Source organism: Cololabis saira, chromosome 8 (assembly GCF_033807715.1).
Source record: "Cololabis saira isolate AMF1-May2022 chromosome 8, fColSai1.1, whole genome shotgun sequence".
NCBI lineage: Eukaryota > Metazoa > Chordata > Actinopteri > Beloniformes > Belonidae > Cololabis > Cololabis saira.
Genome location: NC_084594.1, coordinates 49,447,337 through 49,473,819, shown reverse-complemented (window position 1 = coordinate 49,473,819; position 26,483 = coordinate 49,447,337). Strand labels below are relative to the sequence as shown.

Genomic DNA, 26,483 nt, shown 5'->3' with positions numbered 1-26,483 from the left:
GCCACAGCCCCCCGCCCGAGCCCCCCCAGCCACCCCCCCATCGCCATGAGGCAACCCCCCCCCCAGACCCCCCCAGCCGACCCCCAACCCAAGGGCTACGAGATCACCACCCCCCCGCCCCCACTAGGTAACGAAGCCAATAATCGGGGACCACAGAGAGTGCAATTCAGCCGAATGTTGTTCAGTGGAGGCAGACATTATCTCACTACTAATATGATCTGATAAAAGATTCCTAAATGGTTGATACATAAACTGGATTTTTGTTTCAAATTTACTAGAATGGTTTTCTTTGCGATACATAAGGCAGCGAGAACCCGGTGTGTCCAATTAGGTTCTATTTCAATGTCTCCCAGGTGACCTAATATACATACCGTGGGGCACACTGGGATTCTGTGGTTGATCCATGTGGATAAAATCCTCACAAATCTCCTCCAGAACCTCTGTACCGGTGTACAGAACCATAAAGCATGCATATAATTATCAGGAGTGTTCTCTGTGCACTGTGAACAGATATTAGAGGTGACAAAGCCCATCTGGAACATCCTTTGTCCAGTATAATGTATTCTATGAAGAACTTTGTACTGTATAAGTTGTAAGTTTGGGTTTTTAGTCATAGTAAACGTATTTAAGCATATTTGTGACCAAGAAAACTGGTCGGTATTAAGAGAGAGATCCGCCTCCCACTTGGAGATCGGGAGAGAGACTGAATCGTCCAGTTTTAGACACTAACCTGTAGAGTTTTGATAACAACTTTAAAGTGCTTAGATTCAAATACATCTGTTATCTTAACGGGAAGTTGTAAATCTAATTGGCTAATTTTGTATGTTTTATTTATTATGGCCTTAAGTTGTTGATACTCTAAAAATGTATTCCTGCTAACTCCGTATTGAACAATAAGTGTATTTAAAGGTACAAACTGTCCTCCTACAATTACGTGCGCTGTAAATACCGTATTCCTTGATCTCTCCATTGAACGAAATTAACCATCTTTTTATCATTTTTCACGATGTCTGGGTTGTTCCATATGGGTGTACGGTCACATGGAAAAAGTGAAATTTTAGCTACTTTAAGAAATTCCCACCAAGCTGATAAAGTTGTGCTAATATTAATGCTTTTGAAACATTGATGATGTTTGATACTTTGACTAATGAATGGTAACTCTGAGATTTCTAGTTCATTACAAAACACTTGCTCTGAGTCCAGCCATTGACTATCTAAAGGATGATCTTTTGACCATTTTACAATATACTGTAATTTATTGGCTATGAAGTAATACTGAAAATTAGGTAACTCTAAACCTCCATATTCTTTGGATTTTTGCAATGTCTTTAAACTAATACGTGGAGTTTTATTTTTCCACAGAAATTTTGAAACATATGAGTCCAACGATTTAAACCAGGAAAGAGGGGGTTTGCATGGTATCATTGAGAAAAAATAATTTACTTTTGGTAAAACCATCATTTTAATGGTGGCTATTCTACCCATGAGCGAGATGGGGAGAGAGCTCCATCTGGAAAGATCATCTTCTATTTTCTTTATAAGCTGAACATGATTTAATTTTATTAACTCTGACAGCCTAGGGGAGATGTTTATGCCTAAATATCTAATGTTCCCTGATTGTAATTGAGTATTGGTTATATTCCTAAAATTGCAGTTAACACACAAAACAGTGGATTTAGACCAATTAATAGAATAATCAGACAGAGATGAAAATCCCTCTATAAGTGCAATTGTCTGTGATAGTGAAGATCGTGAGTTCTGGAGGAAGAGGAGTACGTCATCCGCATAAAGACTTATTTTGTGCTCTAATATTTTGCATTGTATACCTTTAATATTTTGATTTTGTCTAATAGCTGCTGCTAAAGGTTCAATAAATATTGCAAATAATGAGAGAGGGCAACCCTGTCTAGTGCCTCTTTGCAAGGTAAAACTTGTAGAGATTTGATCATTTGTCCTTACACGTGCCTTGGGAGAGCTGTATAATATTTTTATCCAGTCAATGAAAGATTCGCCAAATCCAAATTTATGCAAAGTTGCCAATAGAAACTTTCAATTTACCTTATTAAATGCTTTTTCCGCGTCTAAGGATATAATAGTATATGACACATTCTTATTTACAATGACGGCTTGGCAAGAGACAAGGACCACTTGGGGAAAAAGGACGTGGTTTAGGGAGTAAAACACAATAAAATTGTAGCTCTACAAAGGTAGAAAACCATTAGGTAGCATGTTTTGGCAAAGCAGCAAAAAATGGCAGAACACCGGCTGTGAGGAGCTGCCGGCTCTCGAGTCAAATTTCTTAACAGGCGTTATTTGGATAAACTGTGCCCAGGTTGGAGATCTTAAAGGTTACTTTTACGTCTGAAAAAAATATTAAAACTTAATGAAGTGCCATATTAACAGCGCTACAGCAGGAATTAAAACAGCTTTTAACTGTAACGGCTTCCTCATATGGTGTGACGATCGACGCAGAGCCTACGGCGTAGGTTACGCGGCGACGGGCGCCGTACCCTACGCCGTAGGCTCTGCGTCGATTTAACGCGAAACCATAAATCAGCCAGAAATTCCGAAATTTTCAGAGCAAATTTCTTAACAGGCGTTATTTGGATAAACTGAGCCCAGGTAGGGGTTCTTAAAGGTTACTTTACCTGAAAAAATATTAAAACTTAATAAAGTGCCACATTAACAGCGCTACAGCTGAAATTAAAACAGCTTTTGGGTCTCAGCTTCCTGATCAGGGTAGGGATGAAAACGAGGGGGAGTGGTGGTGACGTATACTGTAACGTAATGACCTGGCTCTCTGGCCAGCTGCTGGCCAGCACCAGTTTGTGTAAAAGCAAATGGTTCTCAACCGGTTCTTACTTAAAACCAACCGCGAACCGGCTCTAGCACCAGCACTAGCACCAGCCCTGGAACCAGCTTGGTGTAAAAGGGGTAAGAGGGGAGAAGTAGGAGGGAGGCAACCCACCGCCTGCGAGGCCCCCCTCACCCGGCGGCGGCCGAGAGGGCCCGCGGGCGGGGCCCCCACGGCGCGGGAAGAGGCAGCCAGAGATCCCACGGCGGCGGACCGCGACCCAGGCAATCCCCGGCCACCCGGTCCGGGCCGGACACTTGGCCAGGAGGCCCTCACCCTCCAGGCCAACGACCCCCACCCGGCAGGGGGCCAGCCTGCCCGGAGAGACAGAGCCGCCCCGCCAGCCGACGCGGGCAGGTGCACCCGCCCCCACGAAAGTGGCCCTCCAAGACCAGAGGGGCACCCTGCCGCGGAGGCAGCGGGGGGGACCGGAGACGCATATTTTGATGTATAACACACCTGGGTGCACGTTACGGTTCGGGCCATATTAACTGCCGAAGGAATGGCATAAATTGCTCCAAAATTACGCGATTAATTCAGAATGTTCAAAATGGCCAACTTCCTGTTCGGTTTCGGCCATGGCGCCAAGAGACTTTTCTTTAAGTTGCGACATGATACAGGTGTGTACCGATTTTCGTTCATGTACGTCAAACCGTATTGTGGGGCTTGAGGCACAAAGTTTTTCTGTCTGAACCAATCAGATGAAGGGTGGGCGCGCTTTTTGGCGTCTAGCGTCGCCAAAGAAGAAGAATAGGGAGAAGAAGAAGAAGAAGAATAGGGAGAAGAAGAAGAATAGGGAGAAGAAGAAGAAGAAGAATAGGGAGAAGAAGAAGAAGAAGAAGAAGAAGAAGAAGAAGAAGAAGAAGAAGAAGAAGAAGAAGAAGAAGAAGAAGAAGAAGAAGAAGAAGAAGAAGAAGAAGAAGAAGAAGAAGAAGAAGAAGAAGAAGAAGAAGAAGAAGAAGAAGAAGAAGAAGAAGAAGAAGAAGAAGAAGAAGAAGAAGAAGAAGAAGAAGAAGAAGACTTTCAAGCAACTTTATTTACAACCCATTCTGACAATCCTTTACAAAATTACGTCATATAAAATGTTTCTATGGAAACACACAAAAAACAAAAAAAATTAAAATCCACATTCACACACTAACCCATTCACACCCTGAATCTAAAGATTCAGCAGCAGCGACCCATCCTCTCCTACTGAACACAACACTCGCTCAACTGCCCACACATCCATAAAACCCTCCAGGTTGTTTGTTACTTTAAAAAACGTGTGCTCCACCCTCAGGCGGGCCGCCACCAGACCCCTCAGGCAGTGGACTGGGTCAATCCAGCCAACTCCCCTCCGCTGGTTCTTTCTGCTCTTCCAAATGGCTAATTTAGCTTTTGCCAATATGAAATTGATTAGAACCGCCACTTTCCTTTTTCTGGAAGAATATTTTGGCCCAAAGACGAAGAGGGGAACAGAGAAAACCTCTCCCAAGCCCCCCACCCATTCTTCCAATATGCCAAAGAGACCGACCAAACGGGGACAGGACACCACAGTGGTGGTCCAAGGTCTCTGTCTGTCCACAGAATGGACACCCCTCCCCAGTGCTGGGATCAAAGCGAGCTCTGTATCTGTTCGTAGCTATTATTCCATGTATAATCCTCCACTGGATGTCCCCCATCCTTCTCTCAACAGGAGGCTTATACAGGACCCGCCAGCTGCCTTTAGGGGAAGAGTCTGTGCCAAAAACCTGCGTCCACCCCGACTCCCTGACTCCAGCGAAGGACCCGAGGTTGAGCACCTTTCACGCAGCTCCTGTACAGCTGCTTCCCACCACAGGAGTCAAACCGGTTGAGGTCCGGAGTCTTCAGGGACAGGAGCAGTCCAGGCTCCTCTGTCCCCTCAGCCACAGCAGGACTCACATCCAGAGATGGAAAGATGTATTCACTGCCCTCGCTCCACAGGACAGCTAGGGCTCTGTCCTGTGCAAAGTCCTGCAGAGGTGCCGCCAGAGACTGCCACACCTCTCTCACCAGACTCTGCAGCACTCTGGTGGAACGGATGCCGGTTGCTGCAGCCAGTGTCTCTATAGCAGTCAGGGACAGATGCCCCAGCTTCACAATCCCTGCTGTTCTGAAAGCACTCCGTACAGTCACTGAAGAGAAAACAGCGGCCGACAGGAAGACGTTGTCGAACAGTGGCTCTTCGAACAGCCACATCCCAGGTCTGACATCGGGTCGACGTGTGAAGGCCAGAGTCTTCCAGGCATCCAGCACCAAACCCCAAAAAGGCGTCAGTCCGTCCAAACACCATGTCCGGGACAGCAGGAACAGTTGTTTGTCATATCCCAGCCGTTATCCCAGATGTTAACATGACCCACCTGCCCCCCCACCGCCAGCAGCACCTGCTCCACCGTTGAGCTGGGTTGCGGAACAATCCGCACTCCATGCCTCAGAGACGGCGGCGTCTCCGGGGACGCCATGCTCACCCCGAGGCACGGACAAAACACACACACACACTAACCTATGATTAAACTATTTACACACTTTCAAGCAACTTTATTTACTGTACAACCCATTCTGACAATCCTTTACAAAATTACGTCATATAAAATGTTTCTATGGAAACATGAAAAAACAAAAAAATTTAAATCCACATTCACACACTAACCCATTCACACCCTGAATCTAAAGATTCAGCAAGGCGAGAGGATCAAAGATGGCGGAGTGAGCAGACGCACATTGCAGGCTCCGTTAAAAATAGCTTCTCTCTCGTCCTTGAATGTGATTCTAGACCGTTTACAACACAGAACAAACTAGAAAAAACTCTTCACAAAGTATCTGGAGATAATTGAGGTAAACTACGAACTGTTGAGGAATTTATCAAACCAGTTCAGAAGTCCGCTTTGTGGTTTTGAGTTTTTATTATTCAGCCGGCGGTCAGCAGACCTACACAGACGCAGTGTCTTGGTCGGTGGGCTGACCTCGAGTGATTTTGTAACAAGCTTTTTATACAAGAACAAACGACAGGAATAAACAAGTTAAAGAGAGACAGTCAAAGGTGTGATCTTTCGTCAGGAAATCCATATATGGTCTTGTCTCTGCAGGGGCTGGAAGTCCGATCCGCTCCCCGGTGCCTGTCTCAGCAGGGATGTAAGACGCAGGAACTGGAGTGACAATGTCTAGAGGCACTGAATGAGACAATGCGCTGCCGGCAAGTCGTTGTCCTGGCAGGGGTCCTCAGGAACTGGAAATTGCATGTCAATGCCTTGAGGGGGATATGAGTTCAGGAGTCATCTGCAAGGCGGCGTCGTGTCCCTGCAGAGGTTTGGAATGCTTCATCAGAACTTTATTGCCTACTAAAGAAGTTTATACCAAGTTCAAGGGAACAAGCTAATGGATGACCACGACTACGACCTGGCCGCTCTTCATGAAGCGTGCGATTATGAAGATGTAGCTGACATCGAGATTGATGAGCAAACTCCTAAGGGACGGAAATCTAACTTAGAACACACTCCAGTTAAATCTCCTCACCCCAAAAAACAAAAGAAAAGCGACCAAAACCCTCCAGACGACAGGGTGTGTGAGGCAATTTTACATGCAGTACAAATACTGACAGTAAAGATGGATCATCAGACTGAACTTCTGAAGAAGTTCGAGACAAGAATCGAGGCCAACACAGAAGCTATCAAGGAAAACAAGCAAAGCATTGACGGGCTGCAGAAGAAAGTAAGTGAGCTCCATGAGGAAAACAGAGAAGCTGTTGCTGAACAAGCCAGATATAAAAGAAGATGGAACCTGCGGTTAAACGGTCTGCCGGAAAAAGAGGGCGAGAACACCAAGGAAATTGTCATCGGGATCATGACAAGAGTGGTGCCCATATCAGTGGATCGTCTTCGGGAGACTGTTGACACGGTGCATCGTCTGGGTAAGAAAGGCAATGCTGCCATCTCCAACAACACTCTGAGGTCAGTTATTATACAGTTCGTGACAAGGGCGGTCCGGGATGAAGTCTGGATGAGGTCCAGAGATGCCACGGTCTGTAAGGAGAAACACATTCAATTCAAAGAAGATTTTTCGAAGGAAGACAGAGAGGCCCGCTCCAAGTTATGCCCACTGGTACAGGATGCCAGAAAGAGAGGTCAAAGAGCTTTCTTGAAAGAAGGATATGCGCTGATAAACAATCAAAGAGTGGATCCCAAATGAGCAAAGCTCTCCCATCTTCCAGATGACTTTTTCTATTTCACCTGGTGAGTTCTGAAAGTAAACGGCACATTATTTTTTTGGCAAGGACAGTTAGACTCATTCCTGCGCATCTTTAAATTCTTGTGCTTCACAAAGACTTCCTATAGTTCTGGTATCTTTTATATCGTTAAATGCTAGGGGGCTAAAAAACATTGTGAAGCGAAAAGCTTTGTTTCTGTTTTGCAAGGAGCAAAAGGACAATTGTGTTTTTCTACAAGAAACTCATTCTACTGAAGAGGATGTTAAGTTCTGGAAGCTGCAGTGGGGTGACTCTATTTTTTTTAGTCACGGGACGTCACACTCGGCTGGTGTTATGATTCTCTTTAACAGGTTTCCCGGAAAAGTAGTTAACCACATAAGTGATACTAATGGTCATTGGTTGATGGTAATAGCTGATATAAATGATGAAAAATTCATTCTGATGTGTGTCTACGGTTACAATGAGAGGGGTAAAAACAAAAAGTTTATTTCTGACTTGTGTAAATTACTTATTGATTGTATGAGAACGTATTCAACTGACAAAATTATAGTTGGAGGCGACTTCAATTTAGACAACCACCAAGGGCACAGTGTCACAAATATGATGACCTAATTGTTGAAATGATAAACAAAGCAAATTTGGTGGATTACTGGAGGGTGAAAAACCCTAGCTCTATTCAGTTTTCTTGGTTTAATCCATCTGTCTCTTGTTTTATGTGTATGTGTTCTTCTTAAATGCCTGAACTGATTGTATGTTTTCTGCTGCTTGTTTTAACTCTCGACTGCAAAACCAGTTTACCCTTGGGTATCAATAAAGTAACCTGAACCTGAACCTGAACCTGGTAATGGTCAAAGTTCAAGGATAGACTATTGGCTCATTTCTTCTCCTTTAGTCAAATATGTTAGTAAATGTGATATTTCTGCCTCGCCCTTAACCGATCATTGTGTTATTACATTATCCTTTGTGTTTTCAACACCTGAACCTGGACTTAACCACCTTTGGAAATTCAATAATACGCTTTTGAACAATGATTTGTTTTGCAAGGATGTTAGACAGCTAATAGTGGAAACTGATGCCTTGGAAATGTCAGATGTAAATAAATGGGAATGGCTTAAATTTAAGACAAGAGAACTTGCAATTTGGGCAAGTAAAAATTCCTCTAAATTGAAAAAAACAAAACATAATTACTAATATTAACAAGCTTTGTGTAAAACCGAAGCTGTCAAGAGAGGAACTTGTTGAATTAAACAAGTTACAGAATGAACTAGATCATCTGTATTTAGAAAAAGCTAAGGGTGCCTTTATACGATCTAGAGCCCGCTGGATCGAAGAAGGAGAAAAGAACACTTCATATTTTTTCAACCTTGAGAAACAGACAGTCAAAAAAGAAAATTAATAAATTAAGTATAGATGGATCTATCATTGAAGACCAAGCTCAAATCAATAGTGAAATAAAAGGGTTTTATAGCAACTTATACAAATCCAGTTATTCTGATACATACGTCTTTTTTTTCTAAATGCCATCAGGAAATTTAATAAAGTCATTGATGCTGATTTTAAATTATTTATGGAGGAAAATTTAAAAATTGAAGAGCTAGATAGAGATATACTGAAGATGTCTACCGGAAAATCACCTGGACTTGATGGCTTAACGACTGAATTTTATAGATTTTTCTGGAAAGACATCAGAGTGATGTTACACAAAGCTCTCTTAGATTGTATCTCAACTGGTAACCTTTCAACCACAATGAAACAAGGGATAATCATTCTAATTCCAAAACCAAATAAAGACATACTCCTCCTGGATAACTGGAGACCAATTACTTTATTATGTAACGATTACAACATTTTGGCTCATGTTTTTGCTGACCGATTGAACAAAGGTTTAAATGATATAATTGATGAATGCCAGTCAGCATTTGTTAAAAGGTAGAAATATTCACAATCATATTAGGCTTATATGTTGAATTACAGTGTGTAAAGGACCGAATTGGGCCAATTTGTTTAGTTAATACATTTTTCTTTATGATAAACATTGGATTTATTATGAGTATAATTTTAGTGGATTATTCTTTGGATGTGTCTTAAAATTGTAATTTCTTTTGTGTATATGTTGTATTTAATATGATTTGTATGTAAATTGACCGGAAATCCGCCCACATTATTTAAAAGGTCCGGCGGGCGGCTCCAGCTGTTGATGATCAGCTGGCTTCATGGCAGCCGGGTGAACCTTAAAACTTCCCTGGGCATTTCATACAGGATTGGGCCCCTTTTGTCATCGTGGCTCTGTCCCGGTCAGTCCATACATTTTTTGGTGTTGATGGTGACGAACAGACAATCACCTTTTCAGGGTCTGCTCTGTTTGTGCGAGAGGAAAACAGTTTGTTTGTTTCGCATTCCTTGGAGAGCGCAGCGAGGTACGATGTTTGTTTTTGTTTTCTGGTTGTTTCCTTTGACAATTCGATATAGTTGTGTATGTTTTTAACATTGTATTATTAAATTAAGAACTGTTTCATTCATGAGTTTTTTTATACGCACTGTGGAAACTAGTTTTATGAATTGTTTGTATCTTTTTTCTATATAGTTTTCACGGTGTCGTAAGGACTCTGTCGGCATGATTCTGGATGCGACTTTAATAAACAAACCTTACGCATCAGTCGAGACTCTCTACCTTTCTTCAAATCCAAGGTCTGCTACACAGTGAATTTATTGATGATGACAGTTTGATTTTATTTCTAGATTTCTATAAGGCGTTTGACACCGTTGAACATTCTTTTCTATTAGGAGGCCTTAACATTTTTGGGCTTTGGTAAAAACTTTAGTAAAATGATTGAGATGTTCTATAATGATATTTACAGCTCGGTTTCCTTAAACCCAGGTCTTACCTCCAGATTTAGAGTCCAGCGTGGTATCCGCCAAGGCTGCCCCATTTCCCCCAAATTGTTCATTTTAACTACTCAGTTGTTGGCCTTACTCATTAAGAATAGCACTGAATTACAAGGCATCAACGTCTCTGATAGGGAATTTAAAATTAGCCAGTTTGCTGATGATACAGCAATCCTGGTAAAAAATAATCTCATGGTTGAAAAAGCACTTGAGAAGATTTCCTTATTTTCCAAGGCATCGGGCCTAAAATTAAATATTAAAAAATGTGAGATACTTCCCATTCACACTTGTGTACACAAGAAAATTGCATCAATTCAGGTTGAAAATGAAATCAAATATCTGGGGATATTGTTGTCTAAAAATGTAGTTAAAAGAGAAGATAACAATATCACAAATCGTGTATTGGACATGGAAAAAAGTCTTAGCCGGTGGTTAACTAGGGACTTGACTATTTTTGGAAGAAACCTGTTAACCAAAGCAGAGGGCATTTCCAAGGTTATTTATCCTTGGCACTCTATGTATATATCTCCCAAGAATGTAAAAAAAAGCTAACTCAATTATTTTTCACTTTTTGTGGAAAAACAAAACACACTATATAAAAAGATCTCAACTAGTTAGAGAATATGAGATGGGTGGTATTAATGCCTTAGACTTTGAGTCAATGGTTGGTACGTTTAAGACCAAATGGTTAAAAGCCTTTCTTATGCAACAAAATTCCATGTGGTTTCACATTCCGAACTCTATATTTAAACACCTAGGGGGGATTGAATTTCTTTTGAAATGTGATTTTGAGATTAATAAGATTCCAGTTAAATTATCCAACTTCCACAGACAAATCCTTCAGTTTTGGAAAATGTTATTCAACCACAATTTCTCTCCTCATGGATCCACCTTGTGGAATAACAGAGTAATTACAAGGGGTAACAAATCAATATTTCAAAAGGACTGGTTTGAAATGGGTGTTATATTTGTGAAAGATTTATTAGATGGAAATGGGAATCTTTTAGATTTCTTACCCTTTGTAGAAAAATATTATGTTAAGTGCTCATATAAGGATTTCAAGAGGGTTTGCAAAGTGATCCCTCCATCCAGGGGCGGGCTGGGGTTGAAATTCAGCCCGGGAGCTTGGTTTGGAGAGGCCTTTTATCCGATCGCACGAAGGGCACAAGTAGAACCGTAATTTAATTTAAACACAAATACTTTATTTTCAACCAACAAAACTACTGTGTGTGTGTGTGTGTGAAAAAATACCTGTTCAATATACTGTACAAACTGCTGCTCCTCCTTTCTCTCTCTCTCTCCCTCCCTCCCTCCCTCCCTCTTCTCCTCCTCTTCTTCCTCCTCCTCTCCCTGTTTAATCCTCCTTTTTCTACTCCTCCTCCCCCTCTTCTTTCTCTTCCTCTTCATCTTCTTTCTCCTCTCCCTGTTAAATCATCCTCTTTCTCCCCATCCTCTTCTTTCTCCTCCTCCTCCTCTTTCTCCTCTCCCTGTTTAATCCTCCTTTTTCTCCTCCTCCTCTTCTTTCTCCTCTCTCTGTGTAATCCTCCTTTTTCTCCTCCTCCTCTTCTTTCTCCTCTCTGTGTAATCCTCCCTTTTCTACTCCTCCTCTTCTTTCTCCTCTCCCTGTTTAATCCTCCTTTTTCTACTCCTTCTCCTCCTCTTCTTTCTCCTCTCCCTGTTAAATCCTCCTCTTTCTCCCCATTCTCTTCTTTCTCCTCCTCCTCCTCTTCTTTCTCCTCTCCCTGTTTAATCCTCCTTTTTCTCCTCCTCCTCTTCGTCCTCTTCCTCCTTCTCCTCCTCCTCCTTCTCCTTCTCCTCCTCCTCCTTCTCCTGTCCCTCTCTCCTCCTCACTCTCATCACTCCCGTTCTTCTGACTGAGCAGCTGAGCCAATCACATGTCAATAGGAACAAGGATCAGCTCAAATTGAGAAGACATTTAATATTGCACTTAAACATACCGGTACTTACATATTTCATTCATTTAACATTTTCTGAAAACAATTGAGGTACAGTTACACTTACAGTATATTTAACACATAACTCTCAACAGGTTAAGTGCTGTATGTAGTTTGTAGAGCTGCACTTACATATTTCATTCATTTAACATTTTATGAAAACAACTGAGGTCCAGCTGCAATTGTTATTTTTTTGAGGAAATAAAAGTCCAAATATTGTGATTTCAGCTTGTCAGGTGTGAATATTTTCTGGTTTCTTAAGTCCTCCGACAGTAAACTGAATCTCTCTCACTTAAGACACAAATGTAATGTGCTTTTGTTAAACAATATTTTTGTGTTAAAATGTTTTGATTCATGTCCCTATATTGTATGTCCTAATATGTCAGGAGGGGATCTTTCAGGTTCTGTTTTTAATAAAACTGAAAACAAAAATGAAGTATGTTGTACTGTTTTCCCCCTAGCTTTAAACAGAGGGGCAGAGCGGAATCTTCTTTGCTACAACTTCATCTACAAATGTTGGAAGTGTATCTGAAGTCTTTGTCAAATGAAATGTGGAACTCCAGGTGCTCAGTTGGTGTCCAGATAACCAGCTTGCAGCTCTGCAGCCCCAGGCACATCACTGCCAGCTGGACCTGAAAGAATAAATATAAAAGATGGCTTACAGTTTGTCTTAATGAAGGTTCACAAGTAGCCTACCTGTCACATTAGTTCATAGATTATAAGCAGTACTCGAATTGTAAAAAAAAAAAATCAGGGGGGATGGTGGATTTTATCATATTGGGACAGATCATTTGTGCTGATTACAAATAATATAATATATTACAAATAATAGCAGTGACCAAAACACCTGCAGAAATACTGCAGGAATGACATAGCAGCAGTTAAATGCAGCCTTCTGTAGGCTTTAAATATCCACTGGGCTTACATCAAATACATCAAGACACAACAATAAAAAACAGTTTTCTGAACTTATCAATATGACTCTGTCCTTCACAGGACAAGTAAAATGGATCACTGCAAAAACTCAAAATCTTAACAACAATATTTGTCTTATTTCTATTTAAAATGTCTCATTTTAGTAAAAAAAAACTCCCACTGGATTTGTCTACTTATTTCAGGTGAAAATTTACTTGAAACAGGTGAAAATTGTCAAATGTTATTTTTCTGGTGATGACTCTAAATGTTGAAATAGCAGTAAAACCACATTCATTGATGAAATGACATAAGGGATGGAAAGGGGGATGATTTGGACCGTTTTTATTTCAGGGGGGATGCCACCCCCCCTCATCTGATAAGTAACAATATTTACCCACATGGAGGTAGTATCCACTTTGCCCATTGGGAAGAATGAGATACTTCTCATCTTCTAAGCATTTCTTCACTTCTTCAGGTCGTCCTCCCATCCCTCAACAGCAGGAGGCAGAGGTAAGATGATATTGTCCCGTTTGAGCTGTGACAGGTGGTGTTTCCACATGTTTTATATCCCCAACGCTCGGAGAAAGAGGGTTAACGCGTTCACTCAGCATGTAAACAAACGCCGGTTCCAGCAGCACCGGAAGTAGCACCCACAATTCGCGCAAAGCCTCATGGGGCGTAGGAATAAGGTGGATAAAAATTAGGAGATGAGAAAGTATCATGAATTGTCTGGTTAATTGCAGGCTGAGGCAATGAGCAATCATTCACCCTCTAGAGACTCTTAGAGACGACTTAGACTCGGCTTACAAAGAGTAAGTGTAGTTTACTAGCTTAAGCTTTCCTGTGGTAATAATTATGTACAACATGTGCAGCAACACAGACAACAGCAGACATGTCACTCTCTAAAAGTTGATACAAGTTGTAAACTATATACCTTAGTTTTCCTGTGGAAAGAGGAATTAAATCTTAAAATAAAAATTAATTATGAATTATTAAGCTTTGTGAAAGCTATAGCGATAGCATCTGCTATCTGAAACTCTTCACACTGAACTCCAGATGTAACTTGTGAAGCGACTGACACGACTGTCATCCTGGGTAAGACTTTGGACTGTATATAGTTTGGTATAACTCCGGCAGACATTCATCAGTGAAATATTTATGACGTGGCAGCGCGTACCGGGGATCCAAGCTGCTAACTACGTGTTTAAACCAGATGTCTTCTACAACAGAAAGCGGGTGAGCAAAGTATATGAATTCATCACCTTACGATGTAGTTCTTTATTTTTCTTGCAGTCATTTATAGGTCTCTGTTACGTTCAGCGGAGTTAGCGGCATTGATCCTTTTCTTTCTCTGCCTTAGCGGCAGCCAACTTCGTGAGAAAAACTTCCAAATGTCTTATCAGCTTCATTGTGTTGAAATTCTTTTGTAACATTCCTCCTCAGGGTATCTCCTTTGGATACACCTTGCAAACTGCAAATTTGTTGTCCTTTTCAGACATTGTAAAACTCCCACACCGGCGATGCCGGCCACGCCTCCTTAGGAGACCTGGGTCTGAGGTGTGGGAACGCACGCGTGGGCGGTAGTTTGTTGTTGTAAACGTCATCAGATCGGCCCGCTTTGAACTATTATTTTCCGATCTCCGATCAAAACCGATAGGGGCAATATCGGGTCGATACCGATCAGTTGCCGATCGATCGGTGCATCTCTATTAAGAACATGAAGCTATTGCTACCTATTTACTCTGAATTATCCAAAGCTAGCCTGACATTGTGTCGATGTCTTTTTGCCATGAAACCTGACTGAGTCTTGTCAATAATAGGGCTTGGTCGCCAAGAGTGGGTTGCGGCGGCCATGTTGGCAGCCTTGTGAGTGTAAACAAACAGCAGTGTGGTAGCACCAAGTGAACAGACGGAACGCAAAAAAAAATGTTAAAATTCCAGAAAGGAACTGGAATTTACCGGGATACCTTAAACAAGGAAGCCAGGGATCGGTATATGGAAAAAATAATGATTATTAACGGTTTGGATCCATATGAAATCCCTACTAAAGAGTGGAGCTCCGACGAGGACTTACTGCCGCATTTCTGCACAACCGACGTCTTCGGCTACCTCGTTTGCGGTGTGAGTGCCTACACTTCGGAGCAGTTCCGTTGTTATAAGTTGTTGGAGTCTTATGTATAGTTCACAAATGGGTGGGTGCAGGAGCTTCAGATACCCTAAGCCGTAGCCTACGGCGTAGGTGTGGGTCGATTTAACGCGGAACCATAAGGCGGACGGGAAGGAAGTGGGGCGCGTGAATTGCCCGTGATTGCCCGGCTGCGGCTCCGTGACGAGACACCTGGGGCGGCCTCCATACCGAGAAGGAGACGCATCTCCCGGGGGAGTTGCGCTGGAAGAGGCGGGCCAGAAGGCCGGAGGAACCACCGTCGCGTCGAGGACCGATGAGGACTAAAGCCTGAATTATGGTTCCACGTTAAATCGACGCAGAGCCTACGCCGTAGGGTACGGCGTAGGGTACGCGGCGAAGCGCACTGTAGTGTGCGTGTCGCCGTGTACCCTACGCCGTATGCTCTGTGTTGGTGTAACGCGGAACCATAAATCAGCCTTGAGCGGCAGCCGACGCGTGTCCATGGGCAGATTCTTTCATTCCACCCCTTCTAAAGTTTTGGCATTTAAAAGTTCAATCAGTTCAAGAGTCTCCTTCATCCTCCTTCAGCTGGGGTTGCTTAATTTTGTCACTGCATACTACAGGCTGAGGGTGTACCTGTCAGCGGGGCCAATGGGGTACAGCAGCAGAAAATAATTTTGTACTTTGTACTTTTTACTTTTGTACTTAAGTACATTTTACACCATGTACTTTTGGTACTTTATTATATTTAATTTGAGGTACTTTTATACTTTTACTTAAGTAATGTTCTTATGGGTACTTTTTACTTAAGTAATTTTCAAGCAGAAAATTTGTACTTTTACTTAAGTACAATATTTTTGTACTTTTTCCACCTCTGCAAGTAAGGCACAACGAAGAGGGAGCACATCTGTACACAGTGCGCAGTGGTCCGAAGAGCAGCTAAGGTAGCTTCCAACAGGGCGGCTCCGCCAAGTGATGACGTCAAGACGACCAAGCCCTATTGAGTCCAATACCATCTTGATCATTCTAACTAAAATCAGAGCAAGTATTTTGCAATTATTCTGTTCTTCTTGTAGACTGAGTTTCAGCTGATCTAGTTATAGGACCCCAGGAAGACTAGCCTGGCGTTTGTGCATCGGCTAATGGGGATCCTTAATAAACATAAACATAAACATAGTTCAGACTGGTCCATCCAGCCAGTACACTGTATCTAACAGTTTAGCCAGAGCCGCTGCACAACAGAGTCACACGCAGCATGAAGACTTGATGCTCGCTCCCTCCAGCTCCACGTGACAACCCTAGAATCACTCACATTGCGATTTCAAAATCACATTTTATGACATCGAGACATTATAGCAAAAACGATTAATCGTTCAGCTCTGGTTTATTCAACCGTTTTTTATCTAAACTAAAAAGAGAGAGCACATTAGTCCTGTCTTAGCTACCCTGCACTGGCTCCCTGTAACATTTAGAATTGACTTTAAGGTCCTGCTCCTTACATACAAAGCCCTAAATGGACAAGGACCAAGCTACATCTCCAACATTCTAACAAAGTATGTTCCAAAAAGAACCCTGCGGTCGTCAGCTGCTGGGTTAAGCCGGGCATACACTGTGCGATATTTTAAATCGTATGAGACTGCCCCATCTCACACTGCACGACTAGATCGCAGAGTTCAAAAGTTCACAGCCCACGATTTATGTTCTCACACTGTACGAGCCCATGCTCGGATGCGACCTGTCTGCTCACACTATACGATCCTCCCGTCGGACCTCTGTGTACTGGAACTCGAGGCCGGTTTTGGGGCAGGGGTGCGCTGTGTCCACACAAACGTGCGTCCTGCCCACCTGATCAAAGGTTATGGGGATCCTTTATTTTTTTTATAATTTTATATATATATTAAAAAAATCCCAAAATATCTGTACCGTTTCCAATTGGGTGTGTGCACTGCGCATCATTTTTTGACACAACAAAGAATGCATACCGCAAAAGTTGTGTCTCGGCGGAGGAACCCGGCGTCCCAGCAAAATGAGAAGAGAAAAAAAAGAGTTCAGCAGACAGCGCACACACTAAAGGCTGATTTATGGTTCCGCGTTACACCAACGCAGAGCCTACGGCGCAGGGTACACGGCGACCCGCACCATACGTGGAAATGCAGTCTTTTTTTGCTATTAAAGGAGACCTATTATGGCATTTAATGTATATTTTAAACAGGCCTTGAATGTCTTAAAAACAATCTAAAGCTTGTTTTTTCTACATAAATCATAAATCCAGCCTGTGGGCCCTGTCACTAGTTTTACCGCTTCTAACCCCTTTTTCTGTGATCCATTCTAAGGGAAGGGGGGGGTATGATAATGAGGCTCTGTGCTGATTGGCTCCCTGAATGACGTGTAGCAGGTGAGGAGAATAAACCTCGCTCCGCCAGAGCAGCCCGAGCCTGTAAATAAATACAACACTGAATTTTCACAAATGGCAACTTTATTGTTAAAAAAATTAAATATGAGTTGTATATAAATAACATGTATGCACTATTTCAGCCGGATCTGCCCGGCGGATGCTGAACGCTGGCCCCGGAGCCACGCCGGGCGCCCGGCGTGGCTCCGGGGCGCATCGCCCGTTACCAGGGATCAAACCGACAGATTTCGATGAAAATCTCGGAGGGTGAAGCTGGTCCAGCCTGGGACGTACCCCAGAAATCCCTGCTCTCAAAGCGGCCGGGAACCTGGACAATTTAGTCGGACGGACCGCGCTTTGGGAACCAGAAAGTAAGCTGGAGCAGCGCACATCACCACGGCTTTAACCGGGGAATCTGACCGGTTCCGACCGGCCGGGACCGCAGGAACCGGCCTGGACTGGTAGCAGGGACTCCCGGGGACCGACCAGCGCAATTTCAGCCGGATCTGCCCGGCGGATGTTGCGCGACGGGCGCCGCAACCCCACGGCGGGCGCACAGATCGGCTCCGGAGCGCATCCTGTGCGCATCGCCCGTTACCGGGGATCAAACCGACAGATTTGGCTGAAAATCTTTGAGGGTGAAGCTGGTCCGACCTGGGACGGACCTCCGAGGACCCAGCTCCCAAACCACCCGGGAACCTGGATGATTTAACCCGGATCCGCGGCGCGTCCGACTGGCTGAAGGAAGCCCCGCTCCAGCCAGAGCCAGAGAGCTGGTTGTGGGCGTGGTTTCAGCAGCGGAGGCTGAACCTATGGAAATGAGCGCCTATGGTGACGTCACCATAGGCGCAGATTCAGAATGGCTCAAAAAAAGGTCACGTGACACTGGGGGACTCTGTCCGGCGGGGGTCAGAGACCCTGCAGAATTTCATGGTATTTTGTCTCCCCTGTGCTGGCAGGGTGAGGGGAGACCACTTTATATGTTAAAACAAGAAAAAACTTGTTTTTCATAATAGGTCCCCTTTAAAACATGATTTGTAATGTGAATTTGCAACACTTAAACTGCAAATAATAGTTTTTTGACGTGACATCAGAGATTGCGCATGCTCTCTGCGAAAGGATGAGGCAAATCGGGTCGTAGCTGCTTCAACTGTGCGATTCCTTCACGAGGAGCGACCATGATTTCAAACATGCTTGATTTTCTTGCGACCTCACGATTTGTGATCGGGAGCTCGTTGTCAGGTGTTAATCTCTCGTCGTTACCCCACGTACACTGCACGAGGCACAAGCAACGATTGGGTCAAAATCGGGCCCGATCAAAAAAAAGTCGCACGACTGGAAAATCGGCTCAAAACGAGCCGATAATCGCACAGTGTATGCCCGGCTGTATTAGAGGCTCCCAGAAACAGACAAAAGCAGATTGGTGATGCAGCGTTTGTCAACTACGCCCCAAAATTATGGAACACACTGCCCAAAAACATCAGGGAAGCTGAGTCGGTAGATATTTTCAAAAGACAACGTAAAACCTATTTCTTTACTCAAGCATTTAAACATTAGATAACCGCGCCTTAGCTGCCACTTTCCTTTTATCTACCGTATATATCATTGGTTTTTACTGTCTGCATTACTTTTAAATGTTTTTATATGATCATTTTTATCTTGTACTCTTATTTGTTGATATTTTTATCTTTTTAATTTTCATATGCCTACGACTCGTGCAGCATTTTTACCTTTTTATATTCAATTTTTATATTCCTTTTTATATTATCCTATCTTAGTAGTTGTTCTGTGGAGGAATTTGGAACTGAATTTTGTGAGGGTTATGTTTTATATCACTGCACTTAAATATTTGTGTTTTTTGTTTTATTTGCTGTTGTTGTTTCTTATTTGTACTGTTACTGTAAAGCACCTTGAGCTGCGACTTTCGTCTGAAAGGTGCTATATAAATAAAGTTTATTATTATTATTATTATCTTGGCTAAAATGCATCGTAATTTCGTTCTGTGGTACATTTCTGATGTTGTTTGAATGACAATAAAATAATCTGAATGTTAATATAATCATTTACACTGAGCCTATTATATTTATCTAAATGTATTATCTGTTAAAATCAGATTGCTGATTTTATTATGCCCTCAAACATAAAATATAGAATTTAAAGAGGATCAACTATTTATTCATACCAACATAAAAACATATTGCTAAATGAGTTTGGGCCAACTGCATGATCATGCTATAATACAAGATTATTAATCGAGAAAAAAAAATCACCGTCCCATTTACAGAACACAGATAATACTAAAATAATATTATCGCCTAAAACACTTAATTTTGCAAGATAATAGTTAATTTATAGGAACACTTTATGAGAGAAAATCCTTGCTAAAATCCGTGCTAAAAATAAGTATGGTGGAGACTCCCCGAGCAGCACTGCAGGCCTGCGACCATAGAAGTGTCTCAGCAGACACTGAACCTGAGAGGACAGTCCAAAACAAGATCATCCCTGCTTGTTTATGTGGAAACGCTTGTGGCCGCAGTCACCAAGTCGACCACATATTATCGTAGGGCTTCATACAGAGCTGACACGACTTGCCACAACGCACCTCCATCCATATGGCGACGAAAACTAGACAATGCATAAGTAATCTTGTGTGAACGCGCAATAACTCCCTGCGATAAGGTTAATAAAGGGAGACGCAGCCAACACCATGGCAACCGAAATGCATAAGTCTTTGAGTCCCTGAGAAGGTGGAATGGGTTAAGAATAAATATTTTAATAAATAAATAAACAAACAAAAACCTTTTAACACTACTGCCTCTGTCCAGTTGAAAATCGTGGGCATTTGGATAAACTTACCATGCGTTTCCTGGAAAACGATGTTCAGATGAAAGCTGGGCGGTCGACGGCTCTCCTCATTTTCGTGTTTATTCTTTTGCTTCCGTCGTGTTATTTTGCGAGGACACGAGCATCCCGTCTCTGCCACGGGTCCATGTCGGCATTCCTGCTCTCAGCGTCACGTGACGACATTGCTGCACAGCTCAGAGGCACGAGCCCCGATCCGCCTCTGTGATTGGATAAACGCCACAGAGGCTCGTCCTAAAAGGACCACGCTGATTGGCTGAGACCAGCTGCCATGTGTTGATTATAATCAATATACAGAAAAACGTTGTGGCCTCCAGTGTATGAGAATAATTCTCTTTCCGCTTGCTCCACATATTAAACAGTCATAAAAAGTAAGAAAAAAGTCGCAGTTGAATACATATAATATGAATATATTTGGAAAAAAAGTCAAATCCATTGCTAGGCTCATTTGATTCTTTTGCAGTAAATTAAACTGATATATGGTAGGCTAAGCAACCAGGATGAAGCTAATACAGTGCAACAGCTAAGATGTTCAATGTCTGAGCACAGTTATGCAGTCATAGCTGTGTCAAGGGCGTATTTGAGCAAACCCTGAGTTAAAATACTAACCCAGAGTTGATGAACCCTAAGGGTTAAGGGTGTATGGAAGCCTATTACCGCCACCCAGAATTTTTTTTCTGCCATTTAGCATGTCGTAATTATGAGATACTAAGTCATTATCGTGTGATAAAAAGTTAAAATAAAGATACAAATTATGACTATTTAATTATGACTAATTACATAATTATGACTATGTCATAATTATGACATGAAATATCCAAATTATGGTAAATTATGAGGTTTAAAGTCGGTTCATAAAAGCTCAGTTGAAGTTGCAGTTTGGATACAGCTTTTGAGTGATAACTAATATTTTCAGTATATTAATGTAAACATTTTAATAACAGTACTTCATAAAATGTGGTTGTCTTCCCAATGGATCTGTTGTTTCTCAATTCCTAATCCTCCAAATCGCGTAAATTGGGTGAGTTATCTCTCTCTTACCTTTACCTAGTGTAAGTTGGCCTCAACATAACTTAAAGAGTTGAATATGTTAGATATGTGAGCACCAGCATAAGCAGTTTTTCATGTTTTTACATTTATATTATGATATTTATATTGTTAATTCTACTGTATTGTGCTTTGTATTAAGTAAGCCAGTTGGATGAATTCCAGCAACAGGTAGAAAACCACAGTTCGCAGGATAGAAGATATTATGGTAGGATGTACGGTTTCCCCATAGGGTTATTCTCTAGTTTGATTCTCAAAGTACCAATTTGTAATATCCACCATGGAGAGAACGGAAAGGGTAGTTAGCTCCTATATGAGGAAGTAGCTAGGTATTCCCAAGTATCTACGGGACACCTGTACGGGAAAGGAATATTGTAGCTACCAATATCTAGTTTAACAGAGGAGATTGATGTGACGGTGGTCATATTTTGTAATCTATCTCAGTGATTCTTAACCATAGGGCCGCGGCCGAGCGCCATCTAGTGGGCCGCCAAAAAAAATTCAGTTTTGTACGTGTGGGCCGCGAGGGCCGCGGGACTGCATAGCAACTCCCAACCAAATGAGGAGAAGAAGACACTCAGCTAGCTGTACGTGTAATAGTAAGAGAAATGGTGTGTATTTACCATGGATGTATTATAGAAACAGAGTATTTACAGAGAAAATCCTTCATTTTGCACAGAGTAGGTTTAGATCCGCCAGGATTAGGGATCGATTAATTGGGTCTGCGCCCAGAGCAAGCGAGCACGGCGTGCTCATTTATCCCGGCGCGTCCCCGCGGCCGGGGAGGTCGGCTGAGGCTGCCGCTTGGGCGGTGGGCTCCGTCGTTACTGCTGAAGGATTGTAGATGTAGATGCGTGGGCTGTCGTGTCTGCTGGACTGGACTGTTCGGGCTTTCGAAAAAGCATCAGAAAGTAACTGCTGCAGCGCGACCAGAGAGCTGCGGTGCGGGCTGTGCCCGTCGCAGCTGATCAGGCTCGGATGAAACCCGACACACTGAGTCCTGACAACTTATTAATGTAAATAACTTAAAGTAAAATCAAAGTAAGTTTTGTCCTCGCTGTATTTTTAAATATGCAACCCGGAATGGACAAATTCATCCTGTTCAGTCTTCCCACTGGGACAAAACCAGTGTCTCATACGTTCAGAGACCGTGGCGTTCAAAGTGCGAAAGTGAAACGCTACTGAAACAAAACACAAAGTTCTTCATCAAACATATCCACTCAAGTCTGAACTGAAGTCACAGAAAAATAAACTGACCATCTTAAAACATCCATGTTTGGGTCCAGATACAGCTGTGAAGCAGCTTTCTCCACAGTGAACATAATTAAAACTAAATATCGTTTCAGGCTCATCAATGAGCACCTCCACATGCATATGAGAACCTGACACCATCCAGCCCAGATTTAAAGTCCTGACAGGAGAAGTTAGAGCTCAGTTCTCTCACTGAACAACAGAAAGTGGGGGCATAAGATTATAACAGGGGAAGAAAGAGAAACTGCAAAACTGTTAAATTGTTAAGATGTGTTTATATTAATTTAGTATAAAAATGTGTTGAGACAATTAACAAAGAAAAGGGGAAATTCAAACTGCTGGTAGAGAAATAAAATAAGATAGCATTTGAAAAATAAAATAAAATCTACTTTATTTTTAAGAGAAAAAAATATGTTTAATTCAAGTTAAACATGTTAATTGGCAAATATGTACTTTTTTTTAATATAACAGTCAGATGCAGATGTTGATACAACTATGAGGCTACTTGAATATATATATATATATATATATATATATATATATATATATATATTATGATGTTCTGGACCTTCGCTTGAGTAAATTTTCTCTAAATGGACCTCTTAAAGTTGAATACCCCTGCTATACAGTGTTAATATTTAACGGGCCCCGGGCCACTCTGTACTGAAAAAATTGGGCCCCAAGGTCAGAAAGGTTAAGAACCCCTGGTCTATCTGGTGTGTGTGTGTGTGTGCCCTGTGGTTTTCTTGTGTTAATTTAATATGCAGATAGGTGTGTGCCACTGCCGTGCAGTCATTAGTGGGAAGGTTCCATGCCCCGGGCGGTGATTGGCTGAAACCGACATCACCGGATATATAAGGAGCCAAGATGGCGGCCACCAGCGGGGCTGCAAGCAGGCTGCAGACTCTCATCATCCTCCTCTCCCAACCGGCCACCCCTTTTGCTTAGAACTTTGTATATGTTTTGGAAAATAGTTGCTTTTGAGTATAGTAAGGCTGGGCTGCCAGTTTTGTTAACTTTGTTTTTTCCTGTTTATTTTAGTTAGGGAGGTAAGCCTTGTGTCATTTGTTTATTTTGTTTGTCAGGTCAGTTATCTATTCCCAAGACAGGACCCTTTTGTTTGTTATTTTGGCATTAGTCCACCCTGAAGCCTAGTGGCTTAGTCTCAGTTTACTTTTTCAAGATAGTTATATGTTCATTTACTGTTGCGTAAATAAATTACTTCCTTTTATATTTGAAACTAACTCTTGTTCGTGGCTACTTGGGACTTGGGAAAGATGGGGCTTTATCATGTTGTGTCCTAGTCACCCCTAGACTGGGGCATAACATGAATCGGGGGCTCGTCCGTCTTCTTGTCGCGCTTTGTCGGTAAGTAGCTCTGGTTGGTAGTTTTCTTTTGGTGTGTAGGGGGAAATATAGAGTTTTCACTGGATGATTTTGTGGCTAGTCCGTCTTTGGCTAAAATTGAGAGATGCATAAAAGCAGACCTGTTGATTGTGGCAAATGTTTATAATGTGCGGGTGTCTTACAGTGCCAATAAAGCGGAGCTGAGACAGTTTTTGTGTGCACAGTTGGTGGAGCAGGGCGTCCTACCTAACCCAGCTGTTGATGCTGTTGATGCTGTTGCTGCGGGTGACGCAGCTAGTGATGTACCGGGGGCTGAGGTGAAAGTGGCGGGGGCCGCTGGCATGCTCGCTACTGGTGCGGAGCTTGGGCCGGTTACAGATCCTCTTGTGGGTAACATTACTACAGAGGATCTCCGCATAGCACTCCAAATAAAGGAGGCAGAGACCCGAAACAAAGAGCTAGAGGTGCAAGCCATGCATCTGCGCATCAGGGCTCTCGAGCTGGAAAAAGGAGCCTCTGAAGCCTCCACCCCAGTGTCTCCTGTTGGCCACAGTCCGGTTTCTGCTCCTGGTTTTGACATTAGTAAGCACATCGCTTTAGTCCCTCATTTCGTGACTCCGAGGTGGACTCATCAGAGCATGCGAGCGGAGTGGAGCGGCAAGAATTTCCGCTCCTCGCTCACAAAGGTTGTCACCGCTCTGCTCCTCCCTCAAAGTCGCAAAACGCTGCTCCACACATAACCGCTCAGCGCTCCAGTAACACTGCACCCCGCTCCGCTCCACGCTCCGCTCCACGATCCGCTCCACGCACCGCTCCAAAAATGTTTGCATGCATATAAAATGCACATGTTTACCTGAAGCCTTAGATCTAACCAGAGGTGGGAGAGAGAGATTTTTTAGATTTTTACAAAAACACTTTATTTACATTTTTGTAAATTTACAGGCGTTTCACATTAGAGTGATACGTGGAACGTTTAAAACAGATTAAAATAAATTAGTCCCTTAAAAACTGTGCGAATAGCAGCTCATTGTTTTTTACAGAACATAAAATATCCTCCCAACACCAACAATCTTTAAAATCATCCACGTTGCCAATGTTTTTGCAATACCTAAATTCTAAAACAAGCCTGGCTCTGACATTGGTTAAAAACACTTCTCTGGCCTCCTGCCCTTCTCTGTTCTCAACCCTGTTCTTCCTGCTCACATATATGGCCATCTTTGCTTCACCTGTTAAAAAGTTTAGGAGCTGCCACTTCTGTCTTTCTTTCTGCCTGTAGCCAGCTCCCATGATAAAAACTTCTTTACTAAAAGCCACATTAAAAAGACTAAAAACCATGGTTAAAAGAGAGAAGAAACTAGTAAGTCTCAAACACTCTGTAAAAACATGGAAAACAGTCTCTTTAAGATCACAGTAAGAACATTTGCTTGAAACGGCAGGGTTAAGAATGGAGATAAAAGCATTAGAAGCAACAGCACCATGTAAAATCCTCCACTGGAGATCACCAGCTCGTTTTTTGAGGGGAGGTTTGTATAAGACCCTCCACTGTGCAGTCCTGTCCATTTTTTTCGTCCATATAGTCTGTTGCTCAGTCCGACCTTGTGGATGCTTTTTACACAGTTCGCGTAAATGGTTTTTTTATCCGCTCTGTGCAGCGTCATCTTCTTCTCATTTGTTGTCTTTAGTAGGGGGCCGGTCAGATCTCCCAGCCCCGGGCTCAGGATGATCTCCGGGAAGGGGTCTGCAGGGTCAGGTTTCTTTGTTTTGGCACAGTAGTCCACCAGGAGACGCCTCTCTTCTCCTGAAAACCTCTGGGCCCACAGCTCCAGGATCCTCCGGGCCATCCGACCGGACTGCAGCCCCAGCAAAGAGCCCAGGGCTCGGGCATCGCTCAGCGGCGGCCCCACTGCATCCACCAGCTACCCCAGAGTGTGGGTGCCAGACTGGACCAGTGCCGCCGTCAGTCCAGGTGTCATGTTGTTGCTGACGTCCAGTCTGGCTCCATGGATCAGTGGTTCTCTCAACAACCAGTGCAGAGAGTCGGCTGCGGGACATGTGTTCTTAATAAAAAGAGCCCAAGACTTAAAAACACCTTGATAAAACGGAGGTAACCCATTTAATTTTAAAAATTAAGAATCAGTTAAAAACAGAACATCATCCAACCCCAGGTTATTGGCACGTCTAAGGATGCAGCCGGTCACGTCTCTCCACACCAGGTCCCCCGGACTTGTGAGGTATCTCTGTCTAAACTGGATTCTAAACGTGGCGGTCCGGCTGGCCAGGTGGACGAGGCCCTGCCCCCCCTCCTCCCTGGCTAAAAACAGCACCCCTTGTGGCACCCAGTGCAGACCCCCCAGAAGAAATCCACCATCTTCCTCTGGATTTCAGTCAACAGGCCAGAGGGGGGGGGGGGGGGGGGGGTCTATATAGTTTAAGCTGTGCCACAGCTGGGATGCCACAAGGTTGTTTAAAACCAACACTCTTCCTCTAAAAGACATGTGAGGGAGTAGCCATTTCCATTTGGCCATTTTTCAGTGACGGTCTCCCAGTTTTTTTATCATTGTTCTCGTCCCCCAAGAACACTCCCAAGTATTTTAAACCTCCTTTCTTCCATTCGAGGCACTGGGGGAGAGCCGGGAGAC

At 43.0% G+C, this 26,483-nt stretch overlaps 1 protein-coding gene across 1 annotated transcript in view; it reads right to left on the bottom strand.

Annotated features, from left to right (window-relative positions):
* si:ch211-117k10.3 (Krueppel-like factor 15) overlaps positions 1–20,336 on the bottom strand; it is a 50,417-nt gene extending 30,081 nt beyond the window's left edge. The window contains exon 1 of the mRNA XM_061728206.1: positions 20,194–20,336. The gene's annotated coding sequence lies outside the window, so the exon portion shown is untranslated. The remainder of the gene's footprint in view (positions 1–20,193) is intronic.
* Positions 20,337–26,483: the final 6,147 nt, after the last annotated feature.